The sequence below is a fragment of the Rhinolophus sinicus genome, linkage group LG14 (assembly GCF_036562045.2).
Source record: "Rhinolophus sinicus isolate RSC01 linkage group LG14, ASM3656204v1, whole genome shotgun sequence".
NCBI classification, from domain to species: domain Eukaryota; kingdom Metazoa; phylum Chordata; class Mammalia; order Chiroptera; family Rhinolophidae; genus Rhinolophus; species Rhinolophus sinicus.
Genome location: NC_133763.1, coordinates 46,466,489 through 46,488,156, shown reverse-complemented (window position 1 = coordinate 46,488,156; position 21,668 = coordinate 46,466,489). Strand labels below are relative to the sequence as shown.

Here is a 21,668-nt window from a genome sequence, read left to right as displayed (position 1 = left end):
GTGAGGTGAGGGTATGAAGTGAGGGTCCTTCGTTATCCCTGATAATTTTCCTTGCTTTGAAGTCTGCTCTGTTTGAAATTAATATAGTTACTCCTGCTTTCTTTTGATTTGTGTTAGCAGCGTAGATTTTTCTCTATCCATTTCCTTTTAATCTTTGTATTTAAAGTGGGTTTCTGGTAGACAACATACAGTTGGGTCCTGCTTTTTTGGATCCACTCTGACAATCTCTGTCTTTTAATTGGTGAATTTAGACCATGGATGTTCAAAGTCATTACTGATATAGCTGGATTCATATCTACCATACTTGTTACCGTTTTCTTAACCTATTAAGCAGAGTGGCCATACCTTTTGCAGTTTGAGGTGCGACCGCAAAACTAGCATGGATTTATTTTTCCTTCTTTACAATTTAACATAGAAGATCTGTTCTCACCATAGATCTTAGCAATCTCGGCGTACAATTTATTTTCCTTTCCTTATTGAGAATTCACCTTTTCATTTAAAGAAAGCACTTTTCAGCTTCTCTTTGGCATATCTGAATTGCCAGCATCACTACTCTTGTGCTATGGGGCCATTTTTAAGTAAAATCGGGGTTACCTGAACACAATCACGTCCATACCATGACAGTTGACCTGATAACCAAGAGGGCTATTAAGTGACTAACAGGCGGGTCACATATACAGCTCGGATGTGCTGACAAAAGGACAATTCATGTCCCAGGCAGGACAGAGTGGGATGGCGTGAGATTTCACCACACTACTCAGAACAGTGCTCAATTTAAAAATTATATTTATTTCTGGAAGTTTCCATTTAATATTGTCAGACCGAGATTGACCGCAGGTAATGGAAACTGCTGAAAGTGAAGCCGCAGATAAGGGAGAATTACTGTATTTGGGTAAATTATCAGTGTTGGGCGGGGCGGCTTGCGGGGCCTCTGGTCCCGATCCCCACTTAAGAATGAAGGACATGGTGAGGCCAAAAAGGAACACCCATGGAGCCATAGGTAGGGGAGTCATACCACTATATTCTCTCTGGCAGCTGGGTTGGAGACACACACCATAGTAGCCACATGATCCACAGTCCACCATTCACTTCTCTGCCTGCCAACCAACCAACCAATCAACTGCAGCCCCGCAGTTACATCAGTAGCCAATTGGCTAACCGGTTACGGCTGATGGCCAACCAATCACAGTTGATGGTCATTCACTACCGGAGCCAGCACCTCCCCACGTGAGGCTGAGATCCTGGAAACTGCTCTCTGGGACTCTGTCCCCACACTCAGTCATTATTATTGTTTCAAATATTTCTTGTGTTTTTTTCTCTGTTTCTTCTCCTTCTGGTATTTTCATTATGTGCTTTACACTTTCTGTAGTCGTCCTTAGCCATTTCACTGTTTTTACAATCTTTGTTCTCTTTGCTTTTCCATTTTGGAAGTTGCTATTGAGATAGCCTCTAGCTCAGAGTCTCTCCTCAGCTGTGTACCGTCTACTAATAAGCCCATCAAAAGCATGCTCCATTTCTATTTCAGTGGGGTTTTATCTCTAGCATTTCCTTTTTGTTCTTTCTTAGGATTTCCATCTCCCTGCTCACATTGCCCATCTGTTCTCGCATGCGTCCACTTTATCCACTAGAACCCTTAGCATTTTAGTCATCGGTGTTTTAAACACCCTATCTGATAATTCCAACATTCCTGCCATGTCTGACACAAACTGTGTTTTTTTGCCTGTCATATACCTGGTAATTTTTTCTTGAGAGTTGGACATAATAAGTGGGTAAAAGGATCCGCTGTAAATGGGCTTTTGGTAATTTGGTGGTGAGGTACAGGGGGAGGAGAGGCATTCTGTAGTTCTGTGATTAGATCTGTGCCTTTCAGTGAGCCTGCCTCTGACCTTGAACTTCAGTAGTGCTGCTCAAGTTTTTTTCCGCCTCCCTCCTGAAGTGGGACAGCATGTCTAGAGCATCCTAGAGTTGGGTGTTTCCCTTCTCCCAGGTCAGTGAGGCTCTGATGCTACCCCAATAGGTTAGGCTCTGGTTAACTAGCTTTGCCAACATTATTCTGCACAATAAGAAAAGAGACCCAATCTTATCGTTTGAAACCAGGAAAGTATTATTAGCACAACTGTCAAGCATGTATTTCTGTGTTGGTTTTCTTTATCAAGATATATCATGCTGAGGCAGGAAAGCTATAAATAGAAAAAGAAACAAAAGTATATGTGGGTCAGCGGCAGCAAGAGAACATTCATAAATCGTTCCGTGGCGTACGTCTATCTTTTCAAGGTAGCTTCACAATTTCAAGGGCAAGCATTTAACAAAAATAGCTGAGTGCATTGGGAAATTTTAAAAGAATCTTCAGACGACACCACCAAACTCACTGCCCTCCTGAACAAGTCTTGTGCCGAAAAATGCAAAGATCCTATTGATTCCAAAGGTCCTCCCTCAGGTAAAATTAGAGTCAAGCCCGAAGTGTGAAGAGTGGGATCGTCAGTCCTGTTCTCCTGAGCCAAGTTCCCCTGCTGACACCCTGCAGGGCTGCCTGGTGTCAAGGTTGGTGTCAAGACAAAGCTGAGTGCACACTGAAGTGAGTGCTAAGAGAGGTAGGTGGGAGGGGGCCTCCTAAGCCAGGGATGTCAGCTGGCTGTGGGCACAGAGACCCAGTCCAGGACTGGGGTCAGAGCAGTCCACCTGAAGGGTACCAGGTGAGTTTGGAGAGACTTCCCATGGCGCTGAATTCAAGGCTAAGGTATTTTGATTTTTTTTTTTTGTAGACAATGGGGAGCCTTTGGAGGATTTTGAACAATACACTGATATGATAGAAATTGTTCTTTAAAGTGATTTTCTTTGCAGCTAGTCGCCGATGGGTTTATCCATCCTGTCAGCCTTGCAGAGATTGTGTCCGGTTCACTGTTGTCATGGGATTCAAAGCGGGTACCAGCTACTTCCTCATCACTGTACCTATCAGAAAGGGCAGCCCCTCTGAGTACATCCAGTCCTATCAGGACAATGCTCGGTGACCACACCTGTGTGAGAAAGACCTTCCGGGGAGACACAGCCCACACACAGTTCCATGGCTTGGTGAGTAGAACCCACTAGAGTTCAGCCCACTTGCCCCTCACTCCGGCATCCTTGAGGGATCCTGGGGATTGTCTACCACAAGCACGGGCCTTTCTAACAAGTTGGCCCATTTAGCGCCTCAGTGAGGCCTCTGCTAGAATATTCTGTTTCCAAAGTCTGGTCCCAAGGCATTGGCTTCTCCATAGATTGGCCCCGGTTTCCTTTGTTCCCATTTGATGATGTTTAAGCATAAGAGCTTACCCAAGGAAGCTTTTTTTCTTTTAATTTAATAGTACTTATAAATGCTGTCTTAGAAAGAGGCTGTAAAGGACGTTGAATCATTGGTTGGCAATAATATTCTTGTAGTGAAAAGGTTTACTGCTTCTCAACCTTGGCTATACATAGAATCATCTGGGGAGCTTTCAAAAAACACAGATGCTTGGGCCCCACCCCAAACTAATTAAATCAGTGTCTGGGGGTCAGCTAGGGCACGAGTCATTGAGTTTGATATTTAGAAGTTAACTTGGAGGGATATCCACAACAAATTGCTACAGATGCCAAGAAGAATACATTTTATGATGCCATTTCTGAAAACAATAACTTAGAAAAAAATCCAATTGAGTGTGTATCTATATACAGATACAATATATATAACATATACCATATATAATATATATAACATATAGTATATATTTAAAATAGATACTACATATAGTAACATGTAAAGTATAATATGTATAACATTTAAAAAGTGTGAAAATATACACACATGGTTGTTACTAGTTAAGAAATGGGGTACCAATGGCTCACCGGGGGGTCAGAGAGGGAGGAGGCAGAGGGAAAAATGGAAACTGAAAAAAAAAAGAAAAAAAATGGCTTTAAGCAGCTGGTCACCATATAGTCTCAAAGTAGTTTTCACAAGAAAGTGAGATTTCAGGTAATTTTTAAATATTTTCCTGTGTAAAGAAAAATTTCTATAAGTATGCATCGTTTATGTAATCAGAAAAAACTTGCATTATCTTTTTTTTAAAACTATGTTTTGCATATGGCATTAGCACACACAATGCCCTCTACTAGAACAATAGTCCTTTCATATTTATTTATTTTTTTAATTTTTTTGTTTAACTTGGCTCACTCTTATCTTTGAGGCTTCAACTGACATCAGTTCCTTAGAATTCCTTTGAAATGGATTTGTTCTCTCTGTCCCACTCAGTCCTGTCCCACTGTCCTTTGCTTTTCACAGTTTAAAATGATTTGTGTGGCTATTAGACCGAGGTCTGTCCACCTGGCTCTAGAGTGGAAGCCACAAGAGGTCAGGGACCAGGTCTGTTTGGCTCCGCAATGAGTTCCCAGGGCCTTGCCCCGTGCTGGACACAGAGGTCTCAAATCTCCTTGGCAACTTCTTGGATCATTTCTCTGTATGTAATCACTTTCCACATGGTCCTACCTCATGCCTTAATGAGATTTTCGGCTCTCTCACAGTCTGGGACTGTGTCTTCCACCTCTCAGGACTCTCCTGAGTACTCAACAGGTCTCTGGCTGATTTGATAATGGTGATAACCCTTGGTTTCCCCAGGAGTGTTAGCATTTTTCCTTCTATCATTCCCACTGCTGCTGTCACCTTCTCCTGCTGCTCTGGGGGAAAGATGAGTTGGGATAAACATCCTCACTGTCCCAAAGGTTTCAGTTGTTTGACTATACTTCAGCTCTTTTGATTATACTTAGGTGGTCATGAGTCAATTACAGGTCCTTTTCTTGTAGGTTTCCCCCTCCTCCTCTCCCAATGGTACAGCTTATTGTCACCTCTTGTTACGAACTGAATTATGTCTTCCCCCCGCCAAATGCATATGTTGAATTCCTAACCCCTAGTAGCTCAGAATTGTGACTATATTTGGAGTCAGGACCTTTAAAGACGTGATGAAGTTACAATGATGCCATTTGATTGGGGTCCGAATCCAATCTGACTGGTGTTCTTATAAGCAGAGATACCAAGGATGCATGTGCAGAGAAAAAAGGCCATGTGAGGACACAGTGAGAAGGGGGCCATCTGCAAGCCAAGGAAAGAGGCCTCAGGAGAAACCAAACCTTGATCTTGGACTTCTAACTTCCAGAACTGGGAGAAAATAAATGTCATTGTTAAAGCCACCTCATCTGTGGTATTATATTTTGTTACAGCAGCCATAGCAGACTAATACACCTCCGTTGAAGAATTCACTTGGGTTTCCCAGGCTACACAGAGAAGCACCTCAGTGACACCCCCACCCCCCACCCCTTGGTTGCACTCCCTGCTGTCAACCAATGACCCCAGGCAACAACTTTACAGCTGGTGTCTGCTCAAGGATGAGTAGCTTGCTTTTCTGGGACACATTTCTGCTATTCTTCCCACCTCCACCAGAAATTAAAGACCACTTGATCTTTTCTCTGTACTTAGAAGTTTCAATCCTAGGACCATCGGAAGCTCACTATAACCACCCCTGCCCTGTTCCCCTTTATTACCTTTCTTCAGGTGGCCTAGCAAGTACTCTTCAAATGAGTCAATCCCCTGGTGGTCAGTCTAGATAACACTTTGGTTCTTCATTTAGGCATCCAAGTTAGGAATCTACTACAGTAAAATCCTCTGAGCTTTTCCTCAGGACTGGAGGAAACCAGGAAAACCCACAAAGGCTACACTGCCCTTCCTCTCAGGAAGGTAAAAACCACTCAAAGGACATGCTGGAGGCATCATCACCAAAAGGAACACTCAGACCCCACTTCTCTGTTCCACTACTCAGAAGCCACAATATTTGTTCTTGAAACATGACTAAGGAAACCAAGCGCCAAGGAAAAAGTGTGGCTTTTTACCATAGGTTTATGGCAGTTTATAATCTACAATCAATGTTGAGAAAATAAAATTTGGCCTTTTGGGCTGGTGCTCCTTCAATAAAAGGAATCAAGGTCAAACCATCCAGACAAAACAATAACAACAGGAAGAAAGAGTAGAAAAGAAATGAACTTTGATATCTAAATACCAAGTGTTTTTGTTAGTAAACATTTCATTAAAAAACAAACAAACAAAACTCTGGTAGAACAAAGTGTCAAGTGACTGGCACCAATTGAAATAAGTCTTTTATATATTTGGCTTTAGTTCCTAAACTTATCTTATAAATACTAAAATGTATCTTGCTATCAAGTCTCTGCCTCAGTATCTAAATCTCCTTGGGGTCATGGAATGATGGAGTGAGGGCAGAGACAAGTCTGATTTGCAGAACTGTGGGATACTTTTACTGTCTTCATTTTTCAGTCCAGCATCAAGAGAGGCAACATGACGTTTCAAGTCCTTTTCAGAGGAAGGCTATAACAAAGTCCTATTAACAAAAGATATGTAGGTTAAGTCCCGTTCTCTCACATTGCAATGCCTATCACTGCCACCTCCTCATTCATTCTCTCCCATCACCATGACAACAAACCCCCATCAGTCACAAGCAGCCAGAACACTATCAACCAAGAAGTAAAGAGTGAGCCTTTATCCCCAGCTCATGGGGCTTTATTTCAAATAATGACCTTGTTTCTCAGTAAATTCTTGCCTTATTACAACATCAAGTAGCCAGTCATTAGCACTAGAAAGATCCAAGGGCTCCTGAGCTCTTGGCACCAAGGACTGCTTAGATGCCAGTTTCCTCTACAATATCCAATTAAGAGCAAGATTACATAAATCCTCAGCTTCCCAGCTCAGTCTAACTATACCTCAATCATTAAATGAAACTAAAATGATCTAAGATAAAAGGCAATATTGAATGACACTGGGCAGCAAATTAATCACACAGAGGCCCTAAAAAAAGGGAAATGAAAGAAATGGCAAACAGGCCAACCATGCCTGCAGTTCTTTGTACCTCAGCTTGGGTTCCCAGTATAGCTCACCCTACATCCTTTTGATTAACTACCTCTATAAGCTTCCTAAACCAAAATATATGTTATAAATATTTCAGGCTAATTGAAATGACCCAGTTTAAGATCATGGCTGTAATTATTGGGAATTATAATAGTTCTTCTACACAAACTGGGGCTATAGGAATTATTCTTCATATAGTTTGTGATTCTGAGTTGGGTTAAAGCCAACTACTTCCAGAAAGACTGCTATGAAGGTAGACAAAAGAACATATAACTGGCAAATCTCTCTGCCAATGGCGATCTGTCCATAATTTGGTTTTAATCTCTTAATAAATGGAATTTGCATTTTCTACTTTAAAGCCTGCAGTAAAGTCTCTCAGGATAGCGGTGTACATTTTAGTTAAGCTATAGGACAATGATAACACTTGTTGTGTTTTGTTTTGTTTTGTTTTTCCCCACATTAAACATGATACCACATGGGAGAATTGCAAACATGGGAGAGAAACCAAAAGGGCCCATTTTCATGATGAGAGAAACACAGACACTTACTTGCAATACAGGGTGATAAGTGCAACAAGTGGTAAGTACAAGCAAGACCATTCATGGTACTAAAGCAAATAAAATCAATATTGCCCAGCAGGCGAAGGAAAGCCTCACTGAAGAAGGAACATTTAGACTGAGTCTTGAAAGGTGGAAAGACTTATGAGCGAGTGCAAGAAGAGAAAGGTGTTCCAAGAAAAGAAAATAGCAGGTTTAAAAGCATGGAAACAAGGGATGTCAGTGAAAACAGCAGAGGAAAGACCACCAAGAAGTCTCTTCTTCATCAAAGGAAGGAGAACACTACAAAACTGGGCAGAATCAACTTTTTCAGAAATCAGGAAATTAACCAATGGCTTGCAGCAATATGGGGAGCATTAATTCAAGAAAAACAACCGAATCTTGGTAAGAAGAGAGAACTAAATGGTGTTTTAATTTTTCCTATATTTCACTCCCTAAGTCCACAGTAGCCTTGCAAATTAACAGCCCATACTCATGGTGAAAACTAGAAGCGTGGCAGCCACCAAAGCAAGCAGAACAAGGGAGGATTTCCTCCAAAGCCTCATTCCAGAAAATTACCTAGCCAGAGTGAAAATTATCTGGGAGTTCCCTGGGCGAGCTCACTTGCTGTCTATAAATGACCTGACTCAGGGCTCTCCTAGTACAAAAAGACTTTTCCCTAAGGCATCTGTCAAAACAATTACAGTTAATTGTTTAATATTGTGGCTTCCTGAGAGGTGAATAATAGTTGGGGTAAACAATAGACTGACCAAGAGCTTACATGAAAGAACTGGGGAGTGAGATGTTCACGGGGGCTTTGGAAGGCTCCTACATATTTCTGGGAATCTAGAAGACTATGCTTATACATAGGCTTGTGCATATTCCTAGGGCTATAAACATGCTCAGGAAAGAACTGAAAAGGCCCTAAGCTCTCACCTGACTTGAGGCTCTGCACAAGCAGGAAGTGAAAGCTAGGGCAGAGTTATAAACTGTATGGCTGTTGAAGGCATGCCCCAGCAGACAACAGAGTCCCTTGGCAAAGGTTGGGAAACATATTGATTGCAGATGGTTTAAAAATAAATCTCTGTCCAATCATTAGCTGACAATTAAGCTAAAGGAGCAGAGACTTCAGTGGCCACACACAACAAATAACACAGATACACAGATTACAGAATTAGTTCAGAAAAGTCACTAGACAAACAATAATTATAACAAACAGAAATAATGAAAAGCCTGGGGAGGGGAGGAATCTGATTTCCACAGGTGTCATGTTATATATTTAAGATGTATAGTTTTTCAACAACAAAAAAAAGTGTGATCTACAAAGAAACAAGAAATTATGGCACACACGGAAGAAAAAAAAATCAATAGAAAGTATCCCTAAGGGAGCCTACATGTTGGATTTATTAGACAAAGACTTTAAGTAAACTATCTTGAATGTGTTCAAAGAACTAAGTAAAATCATGTCTAAAGAGTTAAAGAAAAGTATGAGAACAATGTTTCATCATATAGAGAATATCAGTAAAGAGAATTTATGAAAAGGAACCAAACAGAATTTCTGGAATTGAAATGTACAAAGACAAAAATGAAAAAAAAATTCACTAGAAGGGAATATCAGATCTGAGCAGGAAGAAGAAGAATCAGCAAACTTGAAGATAGGTCAATTGAGATTATTTAGTCTGATATATGGGGGAAAAAAAGAATATATAGAAATTAACAGAGGCTCAGAGATAAGTAGGACACAATCAAGTATGCCAACAAATGAATTATAGGAATCCCAGAAGAAAAGGAGAGAGAGAAAAGGTGCCAGAAAGCGTATTTGAAGAATTCCCAAATTTGTTGAAAAACATTATTCGACATAGCAAGAAGTCCAATAAACTCCAAGCAGAAAAAACTCAAAGAGATTCATACCTAGACACATCATAATCAAACTGTTGAAAGACAAAGGGAGAATCTTGAAAGCCTTAAGAGAGACGTGACTCATCACGTACAAGGGATTCTTAGTAAGATTAACTGCTGATTGCTTATAAAAAGCTATGGAGGCCAGGAAGCAGTGGAATGAGATGCACAAGGTGCTAAAGGGGAAAAAAAATCTGTCAACCAAGAATTCTACATCAAGCAATGCTGTCCTTCAAAAATAAATGAATTAGGATATTGCCAGATAATCAAAAGCTGACAGAATTTATCACTAGCAGATTTGCCCTACAAGAAATACTAAAAGGAGTCCTTCAAGCTAAAGTGAAAGGACACTAGATAATAGCTTGAATCTACATAAAAAGTAAGAGGAATCAGTAAAGGCAACTACACAGGTAAATAAAAAATAGAATATAAATGTATATTTTTGTTTCTAACCTTTTTTTTTTTTTCTCCAATCTGATTTAGAGGACAACTTCATAAACCAATGATGATAAATCAGGGGTGATGGGCAAAGTATAAAGATGTCAATAACAGCACAAAAGGGAGTGGGAGGGGGTGAGAAATAGAACTATACAGGAGCAAAGTTTTTGTATACAATTCAAGTTAAGTTCACATCAATTTGAATTAGATTATTATGAGTTAAGATGATAATTGTAATCCTCAGGGCAAACACAAAGGAAATAAGTAAAAATACATAATAAATAAAATGACAAGGAAATTAAAATGGTATACTAGAAAATATCTATCTAACTCAAAAGAAGGCAGTAGTAGGGGAGCAAAGAAACAACAACAAAAACATAGGATATATAGAAAACAGAAAAATGGCAAATGTAAATCCTAACGTATCCATAATTACATTAAACATAAATGGATTAAGCACTCTAATTAAAAGGCAGAGATCAACAGGATAGATTTTTAAACATGATCGAACTCTATGCTGTTTACAAGAGATATGCTTTAGATTCAAAGACGTGAATAAATTGAAAGTTAAAGGATGGAGAAAGAAACAGTAACCAAAAGTCAGCTGGAGTGGATATACCAATATCAAGCAAGATGCACATCAAGATAAAAATTGTTACTAGAGACAAAGAAGGATATTTTACAATGATAAAGGGGACAATTCATTAAGAAGATATTAGAATTATAAACATATACACACACCTAACAATGAAGACCCACTATAAATAAAGCAATAACTAACAGAATTAAAGAGAGAAAAAGACAATTCAACAATAACAGTTGAAAACTCCAATACCCCACTTTGAATAATGGGTAGAAGAACTAGACAGAAGATCAACAAGAAAACAGGAGATCTGAACAAAACTATAAATCAACTATACCTAACAGACATCTATAGAACACTCACCTAACTACAGCAGAATATACTTTCTTCTCAAGTGCCTATGGAAAATTCTTCAAGAGAGACCATAAGCATGGCCATAAAACAAAGCGCAATAAATTTTAAAAAACCGAAATCATGCAAAATATGTTCTCTAATCACAATAGAATTAAGTTAGAAATCTGTAACATAAGAAATTTGGGAAATTCACAAATATGTAAAAATTAAGCAACACATGCTTAAATAACAAATGGGCCAAAAATGAAATCACAAGTGAAAATAGAAAGTACTTTGAAATTACTGGGAATAAAAATACAATATACCAACATTTAGGGGATGCAGGTAAAACAGTGATTAGAAGAAATTTTATAGCTGTCAATGCCTATATTAAAAACAAAGAAATATCTCAAAACAATAACTTAAATTTCTACTTGAAGAAACTAGAAAACTCAAAGAAAGCTGAAAATAGTAAATAATGGAGATGAGAGTGGAAATAAATAAAATAGAAAATAGAGAAAAATCAATAAACCCAAAAGTTGGTTGTTTGAAAAGATCAACTAAATTGCCAAACCTTTGGCTAAAAATGACCAAGAAAAAGAGATAAGACTCAAATACCAAAATCAAGAATGAAAGCGGGGACATCACCAGTGACCTTACAGAAATACTAAGGGAACACTATGACCAATTGTATGCCAACAAATTAGATAACCTAAATGGACAAATTTCTATAAAACACATAAACTACCAAAATTGACTCCAGAAGAAATAGAATACTTGAATAGACCTATAATAATTAAAGAGTTTGAATCAGTAATCAAAAAAGTTTCCAGAATAAAAAGCTCAGAAACAGATAACTTCACAGGGGAATTCTACAAAACAATTAAAGAAGAATTAACATGACTCACAAATTCTTCCAAAAAAAAAAGAGAAGAGAAACAAACACTTCCCAACTTATTTCATGAGATCAGTATTAACCTAATACCAAAACCAGACCAAGACATCACAAGCAAAGAAAATTATAGACCAATATTGCTAATGAATATAGCAATATTCAAAATACTAGCAAACCAAATCCAAATCCAGCAGCATATCCTAAGGATCATACACCATGACCAAATCAGGTTTATTGCAGGAATGCAAGGTTGTTTCAACACATGAAAGTCAAATAATGTCACATACTATATTAGTGGTATTAAAAAACAAAGCCCACATGATCATCTCAGCAGATGCAAGAAAAGCATCTGACAAAAATTCAATACCTTTTCATGATGATGAAAAAAATTATCAACAAATTATGACCAGTGTGTTAGGCCATCCATGTATAAATAGGCCATCTATGAAAAACCCACAGCTAACGTCATACATACTTGATGATGAAAACCTGAACGCTTTCTCCCTAAGATTAGGAACAAGATAAGGATGTTCACTCTCTCCACCTCTAGTCAACATTGTTCTGGAGGTTCTAGCCAGGGTAATTAGGCCAAAATAAAAAAGGAAGAAAAAGAAAAAGGAGGGGTAAAGGCATTCAGAATAGAAAGACAAAAAACAATCTCTGTTGCAGATAACATGCTCTTGTATATAGAAAATCACAAGGAATCCACACAGACAAAAACCTATTTGTGCTAACAAACAAGGTCAGCAAAGTGGGTGGACACAAGTTCAAAAATCAGTAAAGTCAGTTTTGTTACTAACAATGAACAACTGAAAATGAAATTATGAAAACAATTCCATTGAGAATAGCATCAAAAAGAATAAAACACTTAGGAATGAATTTAACAGAAGTGGAAGACTTGTACGCTAAAAATGATAAAATATTGACAGAAATTCAATAAGATTTAAGTGGAAAAATAGTTCATGCTCATTGAATGGAACTATCCCCCAATTTGACCTACAAATTCAGCACAATTTCTATAAAAATTCCAGCTACCTTTTGGGACAGAAATTGATGAGCTGATTCTAAAAATTACATTCAAATTCAAAGGATGATGAATAGCCAAAGAAATCTTGAAAAAGAGCAAAGTTGAAGAATTAATGCTTCCCAAACAAAACTTGCTACAAAGAAATTGTAAGCATGACTGACACTGGCATAAGTATAGACATGTAGAACAACGAAATAGGATTCAAAGTTCAAGAAAACAACAACAACAATATACGTCAATTAATTTTCAACAAGAGTGTCAGGGCAATTTGAGAGGAAAGAACGGTCCTTTCAAAAATGGTGCTAGGACTCTGACTATTCATATGCAAAAGAATGAATTTGGGTGCCTACTTCGTACTATATGTAAAATTTACTAAAAATGGAACAAAGACCTAAATGGAAGAGCTAAAACTATAAAACTCTTAGAAGAAATAATAGGTATAAATCTTGGTGGCCTTGGAATAGCAATGATGTCTTAGATATGACACCGAAAGCACAAGCAACCAAAGAAAAATAGATAAATTATATTTCACAAAAGTTAAAAACGACTATGGTTCAAAGATCACTATCAAAATGTGAAAAGACAACCCAAAGAATGGGAAAAATATTTGCAAATTATATTTATGATAGGGTCTGGTATCCAGAGTACATAAAGAATTTTTTCAAACTCTACAATAAAAAGACAATTAACTCACTTAAGAAATGGGCAAAGGATCTGAATATACATTTCAACAAAGAAGACACATAAATAAGCCAATAAGCACATGAAATGATTCTCAACATCATTGGTCATTAGGAAAATGCAGATCAAACCATTATCAATAAGATGTCACTTAGCATCCACTAGGATGGTTATAATAAAATAGACAGATAGTTATAATAAAATAGACAAATGTTGGGGGGATATGAAGAAGTTAGAACCCTCATATATTGCTGGTGGGAATGTAACATAGTGCAGCCACTTGGGAAACCATTTTTTAGTAACTCAAGAAGTTATCACATCCAACAACTCCGCTCCAAGCTACATACCCAAGATAAATGAAAACATATGGTATGTCGACACAAAAATCTGTACATGAATGTTCATAGCAGCAGTATTCATAATAGTCAAAAAGTGGAAACAACCCAACTGCCCATTCACTATTGAATGAAAAGATAAAATGTGCTGGGTACAATGGAATATTATTTGGCAATAAAAAGGAATGAAATGCTGATACACACATGCTACAATATGGATGCACCTTGAAAACATTTTGCTAAGTGAAAGAAGCCAGATACAAAAAAGCCACATATTATATAAAGTATCTATAATAAGTAATACATAGAGACAGAAAAATTAGTAATTGCCAGGGGTTGGGGCAGGCGGGAACGGAGAGTGACTGCTAAAGGCTACAAGGTTTCTTTTGAGGGGATGAAAATATCCCAGAATTAGACAGCAGTGATGGTTATACAACCTGGTGAATATGCTAAAACGAAACAAAACACAACAGTGAATCATACATTTTAAAAGAAGGAATTTCATAGTATGTGAATTATATCTCAATTAAAAAAAAAATAAAGACAACATGGAGGCATACCAACTTTCCTAAAGCATTCTCTGTATGCTTCCTGCTAACCTACAGAAGTTATCAAAACTGGATTGTAATTAATGATACACTCACTTGCCTGTCTCCTCAACCAGTTTTATAAGAGCCTTGAAGTGTGCAGAATTTATCAGAAAGACTTTGTTTCCCCAGTGTCTAGTTTAATGCCTAGCAGAAAGTAGGCTTAAACATTTTTAAAGAGAAAAAAAAATACATACAACATAAGGTATATAAGACACTGAAAGGTGTTCGCTATTGTTGGAGTAAGGTGGGAAGAAGTATGATTTGAGCACGTAGAGGTCAGCAGTGTCCAGATAATGGCTGGGCTTAACACGAAGACGCATCTGAATTTTGTCCTATAAATTTTGGGGAACGATTGAGAATTTTTAAGCTGGGGAGTAAAATGGTAACATTTGCATTTAGAAATAAATCTCTCTGATGGCAGAAAGAAAGATGGAAGCAGAATGGAGATGCCAAGTTAGGAGGCCATTGAATGACGGCAGACTTGCAATCAAATGGAAAAATAAGCCCAGGCATCAAAACCCCTCCTTTACTCTCAACCCCAAGCAACAAAATGACAAAATGGAAAACAACAACAACAACAACATCTGCTTGTGTTTTTATTCACATTGGAACTAAGGGGTAATACTATCGTTACGTCACCAACTGCAGATGGATACAAATTGGAAGACACTGAAGAGCCAACTCCCAGTAATGACAATGAGGATGGGATATGTGTTATGGTAGGTAGGTGTGGGATCTTCCAAAGTCCATTAATATTCCCTAATTTGGAAAGAGAGGCTGGAATACCACCCAGGTACTTCACCTCTCCCAGTTCCCAGTTGCGGGGCACCAGTCTCTTAAGTTGTTGCATGGGAAATCCTCTGATGAGAAGCCCAGCCAGACAGTGACCCTACTAGACCTAGGAGGATACGTGGACTAGTAAGAACCCAAGTAGAGCCACATCGACCATCGGGGATGGCAGCCCAACCAAACAGAAAATTAAATTCAGCAAACCAGACTCTGTTCCAGAGGCTTTGCCCAGCATGGAAGGAACAACATTCTCCTGCTGGGATGACCTGTAGCCCCAGCTCTGTCCCCCTGCCCTTCGGGGCTTGGGACATGGAATTAGTTAGGTAAACTTTTAGCAAAGTCATCTCCCCAAGTTAAAATCCACTGAGTGAAATTCTAATGTTAGGGGATCCAATAAGAATCCAAAAAATTTGCTGGCAAACATCAGAACTGGATCTGTCCTTTTGGATCACAGATCAGTTAATAATCAACGTGGAATTGTGAAAGTATTATATAACCTACAAACGTAGAGGAAAAGAATCATTCAAGACACGGGGCGTGAGGATATCTACGAAAGGACTTACTATAAGAAAGAAGATGGAGGCAGTTTCTGTTTTCATGGTGTACATAAAATTCAAGAAAACACGGAATTGATTCAATAAAAGTTGACTCTAAGGCAACAAAACGGGATAACAATAGTCAAAAATGAATTTAAAACAGACTTTTAATCTGGAGACAAAATGAATGACCGAGGAAATGGTGGAAATGACAATACTCAGCTTTTCAGAAAAATAAAATAAATAAAGCCAGGCCCTTATATCCCTCCATATACCCAAATCAAATTCCAAGTGAAATAAGGAGTTAAATATAAAAACAAATCATAAAAAGAACCATAAGAAAAAGGAGAACATATCCAAATTTGGGTATATGAGGAACTTATGCTGAAGGTACTGACAACTTGGACTAAATAAAAATTCAAAACTTCAAAATTAGAAAATATAATTTCACTTTATAGAATAAGCAGAGAACCAGAATGGGCAATCCACAAAGGCAGAAAAACACATGGTTAATAAACACAGAAACTCTTACCCGAAGCGTGCAAATTAAACCTTAACATGAGATACTCCCTTCGTCTGCCCCTCCCAGGCCCAATTTGATAATTTGGCAAAAATCAGAAAAGGTAACAGTGCTTAGGATATGTGGGGAATCCGGCCTTTCTTTATTAACAATGTGAGTGTAAACTAATAACGACAATCTTCAACATTTTATAAATCATGCTCCTTGACCCATTGAATCTGCACCTTAAAATTTATCTGAAGGAAATACGAGAGGTATGTCAATTCTCTGTACCCCTCGTTTGTAATAGGAAGAATTGGATGTAAGCAGGTCACAAAACATTACCCACTCATGGAGAAAGGGTTAGGAATGGTTTTCTCTGGGTGGTAGCATTGCCTCCAATTTTTATTCTCCGTTAGCTTTTTTTTCATCGCCTGACATTTCTTTTACAATGAACATACTGCTGTTTTCATAATCAGAGAAAAGATATAATATAGAAATAATAACACTCAGTATTCAGAGTAGATGACTGATAACTCAGGGAGAGGATATAAAGTGGAAAGGGAAGGGGGCAAAGGATCGAACCCAGGTGAACAACTAGATATAAGTGAGTCTGGTAAGAATACATTTGTGTCCTTAAAACAATGAGACCTGTCAATCAACCTTAAGGGGTGGTGTCATTAATAGGTAATTGAATCTGCTTCCTGTTCATTCGCCAGAGCCTCCTTTGGGTTCCATGATTGAAATACAGATGACGCTCGGGTCAGATTCCACGTGTCCTGAGCACAACCACAGTCAGAAAGAATATTCAAGAATGGAATTCTCTCTCCCTGGGAACGGTGCAGCCAGTGTTTCTCGCCTCCTCTCCCCAGTTCCCTTGTAGAGCTCTAGATGGAAACACACGCACTCCCCAAGTACCTCTGTCCCACACTTACCGCTCCAAGCTGCTTCCAAAAGGGAAATAGAGAACTGCTGTCCCGGACTAGAGGAAGTGGTTTTTTATAATCCTTCCAGTCCTTCCACCAGGAGGCTAAGGCCGCCTCCCCCACCCGGGGATTCCTGAGGACAGGGAGGTGAATGGGGGAAGGCAGTTTACAGGCATTCCTCTATAGGAAATGACAGTTCAAGGACAATAAAGAGGAGGAAAGGAGTCTCATAACAGTCATCAGTTACATCATTAGTTGGCAAATGAAGTGCATCAGGTGAAAATATGTTTTCTTGAAACATTTCCTATCAATTTCATTTGGGAAAAAATATGGCACCATGAGAATTCACTATTTGAAAAAGGAAGGAAGGAAGGAAGGAAGGAAGGAAGGAAGGAAGGAAGGAAGGAAGGAAGGAAGAGCTTTTTAAAATGTGTATATTAAATCCTTGTTCTAAAATCTTTGGCAGTTCCCAAGTGGTATGATTTATTGAAGCCCTCAAACACGGCAGTTGGAATTTTACAGACATATTACTTAGTAAACAGCACAACAGACTTATAATAAAAATATTAACATTTCATGTTAATTTAAAGAAGAGGAAAATGAGAATGAGGAACAAATCTCCCTGATTCTAAAGCCATATTCACGGGCTACTGTGAGGACTTCAGAGGATACTTAAACTGTCTTTTGAACTACTCCAAAGCTAAAAGTTATTAAGCATCAAATAAAGAAGTTGAACGAGGAATGGGGTGGGGCAGGGCTCTGGAGGGGTGATGGTGGCAGTTGCTCTGGGCTTGTAAATGTGGCTGATGTGATAAAGCGAGAGAGTATCTTCAAGAGGAAATGTTTCTGTGTCCCTTTGCTGATAGCAAGCTTCCTCTGTCCCCAGATAACGGAGTTTAGCCTGTTTGTTAATTTTAATTATTGACATAATTAAAAGCATAGGGTGAGGGATAGCATAGAGGTTATGTGAATTAGACTTCCTTGAAACCACGAGCAGAAGGCTGAGCCTGAGATCTCACGTCTTAAGGAAGTCTTCTTTGGAAAAGAAATTCATTTCTGTTACTAGCCAGTTTCTCAACCTTAGCTCACAGAGGCTCTCTCTCATCTGTAAAGGCCTTTCACTTTACAGTACTTCAACTCCCCCTATGTCCCATTTAGGTCAAAGACACTGGGAAGGCTCAGCTTGAGGACCCCACCTCACTGATCACTGACAATTCCAAGTCTACTACAGTGCCTGGCATACAAAATGTTCTCCGTGAATTCTCTTGAACGTAGTTGATAGATTGGTAGGTTAATCGTTGCTCTAAAGTGAATAATGAAAGTCATCCCAAAGGGCACCCCAGAGATAGAAAGTTTCTTTTCCATTTCCTCTGTGAGATGATAACTGGATTTGGCCCATTAACGAGGAGTCTGACACTTGACAAACTTTTCAGACCATACTGTTGACTGACAAAGGTATTTCTCCACTGATTTAATTGTGGAGAAAAAAAAAATCTCAATGATTCTAAAATGCAGAGGGAAACGTTAACTTGGAATCCTTCTTCACACGGTCTGCCTCCAGAAGGAGCGTAATCAAAATATCTGAGCCTTCGTTTCGTAAGAGTTCCACCAGTGTCTGTTCTTCTCAACCTACTATTCTTGTTCTGACAGCCAGGGAGACGTTGTGGCCATTTCTAATGGTCTTTGAAAGAGAAGTGTCCCCTCTTCTCTTGAGTTAACTCTCTTTCACAGGAGGCAGGTCAGAGGGATAATTAAGTGCACGGGCCTTGGCATGAGACAAAATGGGATCGAGACTTAGCACTGCCACTTAGCTATGACCTTGAGAAAGTTATTGAATGCCTGTAAACTGCATTGTTTTCATCAACAAAGCAGGGATTATAAACCTACCTAAAAGAGTTGCTGTGAGAATTGAGGGGCATAACCACAGAATGTATTTAACCTGGGAGCATGGTGCATGGAACTCAATGTATGGTAGGTACCATCAACAGCCTGCAGAAAAATAATGCCTGGCTAAAATTCAAGAACCCCTCAAGAATTACAGCAGTACAGCACAGTCAGTTACGTGGCATCTGAAGTCAGATAATCGAAGCTTTGCCAATTATCAGCAGCTTGACTTGGGAAAATGACTTAGCTGGAGCCTCAGTTTTCTCATCCATAAAATGGAATCAATTGTAAACATTTTCCTAGTTTTCTTGTGAGGACTGGGTGGGCCAAGGAATATAAACTGTTCAGAACAATGCTCGATACATGTTAACTCTTTTCACCCAGCACCTAGGATAGGATGCAGCACATAGTAGGTACTCAAAACATTTGATGAATAAATAAATGAATGTGATTTTTTTTCCCTCTGAAATAATCTCTCGAATGCTAGGAACTAGTTAAGAAAACCTTGTGCTGTTTTGTGCATATCTTCCTACCATAAACTTGAAGCGATCAGGGGTGGTTTGAAATGCTTGCAAGGAAATGGAAAGACAGCGGAAGCCTAGCTGGTCATTCCACTTCTTACTGGATGTCACTTTATGATACCTTTGTCAACTCAACTTGTTCATGATTCTATTCCTCTGCTAACTCAAATACTTTGTTGCACAAGAGAACAAGAACATGAACTTTGCTCTTTGACAAAAAATTTTTGGCCCCAAATTCTCTGCTATTGCCCTAGGTCTTCAACCTGTTACACAGCCATTGTTCTTATCAGCCGAATCCTTATCAAGCCTTATCCCTCTTCTGATGGACTGAACTGGGAAAATCATAAATTCTTTCACTGAGAGAAGAATGTCTGCTATGCTATGTCTCTGCTCAAAGATGTTTTGGAACCTGCTCACCAAAGAATAAATAGTTTCTTCTGGGATGTGACAGGATGGAGAAATCAATTCAACTAGCCCAACTGTCCAACTTTTCCCCTAGGCATTACTTTCAGTTGTTTTCAGGTATTTGTTCATTCCTCTGACAAAGCATTCCTCTCATAAATTGAAGGAGACCTATATTTTAGTCAACACGAGACAGCCAGCATCTTAGCTATTTAGCAAACAGAAAAATCTAGACATTGATCCAACACCTAATGATTATTTTTTTTCTTAATGTGCTGACCCCTCTAGTGTCTGGAATCAAATCGACAGCATTTCCAAACTCTTTACAAGTTGTTTCCATTGAATTATTTTAAGAGAACTGAACGTTGTAACGGTTGCACCAAAAATTCCCCTCAAGAATGCTTTCACAGGGTACAATTCCTCTCTATGGGGGCAGCGAGAGGTCTCAGTTTAAAAAAAAAATCACATTCATTGATTTGACAACTCAGTAGGATGAATGGTACTTTGGTGATATCTATAAAAACGCAGGCAAGATTATTATTTAATAATCAGTCCTTCTTTGCTTACTTCCATTTTCAGGGTAGACATCTGAGACCTTGTTAAAAGGCATCATTTCTGTCTTGAATGTATTGCAATCCTAACTTTACCCAGCACAAAACGCTGTAGCCTCTAGAAGCTGCAAGACACAAGGAATGGATTTTTTCCCTGGAGAATTCAGAAGAAACCAGCTCTGACACATATTCATTTTACCCCCTTAAGTCTCGTTTTGTAGTCTGACTTCCAGAACTACAACAGAACAAACCTGTCTAAAGCCACTAAACTTGCGCTCATGTGTTAACAGCAGCGATAAGAAACTAATATAACACTTGATTACTTATGCAAACTAAAAAGGTCCTGGGGAGTCTTTATGGAAAAGTTAGTTTGACAGACATTTCCTAACCTCAGTTTTCTGCTGTCATTCTTCCTGTAAAAGCAAAATAGTCTTCATCCTCCTCTTCTTCCTTGGTTATAGTATCCACTCAGAGGAAACTATAATGGAAACATTAATTACAGTAAGTAATGGGCATAATATTATTGGAAAGTGAACTGCTTGCCTTACCCTGTGCTGTGGCCCCAGGAGGTTGACTTGTGTGGACTGGAGCAATAGGCTTTCTTCCGCATACTACCTTCTCCATCGTGGTTTTTGGAAGCTCTGCCCACATATTGGTAAATCATTCATTTAGTAAACCCTCCTCCAAGTTGAGTGTGCATTTTTTGCCCATCTTGCACAATCATTTCATTCAGTTTTTGAAATTATATTTTGCAGCAAATCGATTCCATCAGAATCCATTCTATTTGAAATCATTTGCTCTGCGGGATCTAGACTGAATACTTATTTGGCTATGTCGGCCCTTGACATTTTTCAATAAATAAATAATCTCTTCTAAGCTTTATCCTACAGAGCTCTAGGGTCTCAGCTGAGAAGCAAAAGTCCTTTTCAAGAGAAATTTAGACCAATAAGGAAGAGGGATAACTCTTCTTTTGGGTGGGAATAACAGTGAGACGTCTATATTTTTGTAAGACAGTATCAATTATCTTGACATAAAAAGCATTTGTATCTCTTTGATTAGCAAGTACTCCAGCCACTCACTAAAGAATTTAACCATGAAATGACTCTGATCTAGCAAAAATTTGGCAACATTTTGTTCAACATTGTTTAGATCCATCCACCTCAATTCACAGAACTGTTTCATTCTATTTTATGGATATAAAACTGTATTTATACATTTCCTTAAAGAAGATATTTAATTTCATTGTTTTACTACAACTGCAGTGGACATTTTTGTACACATTTCCTTGCACACATGGGCACTAACTAGGCAAGTACTAAGGCAAATA

At 38.6% G+C, this 21,668-nt stretch overlaps 1 protein-coding gene across 5 annotated transcripts in view; it reads right to left on the bottom strand.

Annotated features, from left to right (window-relative positions):
- The window catches only part of MAB21L3 (mab-21 like 3), a 47,956-nt gene extending 26,607 nt beyond the window's left edge, over positions 1 to 21,349 (bottom strand). For 3 of the 5 annotated variants that reach the window (XM_074318508.1, XM_074318509.1, XM_074318510.1), the window contains exons 1-2: positions 20,890 to 21,349; positions 20,731 to 20,819 (exon numbers count right to left, since the gene is read on the bottom strand). The gene's annotated coding sequence lies outside the window, so the exon portion shown is untranslated. The remainder of the gene's footprint in view (positions 1 to 20,730; positions 20,820 to 20,889) is intronic. The other 2 variants (XM_074318514.1, XM_074318513.1) reach the window with 1 other exon arrangement.
- Positions 21,350 to 21,668: the final 319 nt, after the last annotated feature.